The sequence below is a fragment of the Colletes latitarsis genome, unplaced genomic scaffold (genome assembly GCF_051014445.1).
Source record: "Colletes latitarsis isolate SP2378_abdomen unplaced genomic scaffold, iyColLati1 scaffold0152, whole genome shotgun sequence".
NCBI lineage: Eukaryota > Metazoa > Arthropoda > Insecta > Hymenoptera > Colletidae > Colletes > Colletes latitarsis.
Genome location: NW_027488502.1, coordinates 16,594 through 17,500, shown reverse-complemented (window position 1 = coordinate 17,500; position 907 = coordinate 16,594). Strand labels below are relative to the sequence as shown.

The following is a 907-nucleotide window of genomic DNA, read 5'->3' as shown; positions in this document are numbered from 1 at the left end:
GACCACCGATTGGTTTTGATCTAATAAAAGCGTTCCTCCCATCACTGGGACGAACTCTGTTTTGCATGTATTAGCTCTAGAATTACCACAGTTATCCAAGTAAATGTGGGTACGATCAAAGGAACCATAACTGATTTAATGAGCCATTCGCGGTTTCACCTTAATACGGCGTGTACTGAGACATGCATGGCTTAATCTTTGAGACAAGCATATGACTACTGGCAGGATCAACCAGGGAACTTGAGTAAAGTTCTTTTGTAATATTCTCTCAATTTTATTCTTCGTCGCCGACTCTGAAGGAGAACGGACGACGACACATAAAAAACTCCTTCTTTCAACATCAAATTTTAGTCTTTCGTTCGAAAGACTTGAGAGCCACCTCTTCCTCTCTTGTGTTATAATATTATATATGTATAGAGAGGGTACCACCAAAAACCCTCTCCTTCGTTTAGTTTCTTTCACTTTTCCGAGAGCTCCCCAAACTCTCGTTTATTTAATTTAATTTCATTTTTCGAGAGAGCGACCACCAACTAACTCTCTTATATTTGCTTTTTCTCGACAGAGCCACCACCAACTAACTCTCTTATATTTGCTTTTTCTCGACAGAGTCACCACCAACTCTCTCTCGTTTATATTTGCTTTTTCTCGACAGAGAAACCACCAACTCTCTCGTTTATATTTGCTTTTTCTCGACAGAGTCACCACCAAACTCTCTCGTTTCGTATTTTACTTCACAACAGAACATTATTGTATAATGGTATCCCACAACGACAAAGTACGTAGAGCTGCGCTCATGCTGAACATCTCGGGCACTTATTCACGCTGGGCATCGATCGTGGAAGCACGTATTGCCAGGCCCGAAGACTAAGCATTCATGCTGGACAAAAACGAGAAAGCGCGTATGTGC

At 41.3% G+C, this 907-nt stretch overlaps 1 non-coding gene across 1 annotated transcript in view; it reads right to left on the bottom strand.

Annotated features, from left to right (window-relative positions):
• Positions 1–238, bottom strand: part of LOC143351389 (small subunit ribosomal RNA) — a 1,933-nt gene extending 1,695 nt beyond the window's left edge. Inside the window, exon 1 of the ribosomal RNA XR_013081717.1 lies at positions 1–238. This exon is cut by the window's left edge and continues 1,695 nt beyond it. This is a non-coding gene — a ribosomal RNA (small subunit ribosomal RNA).
• Between the last annotated feature and the right edge of the window lie 669 nt (positions 239–907).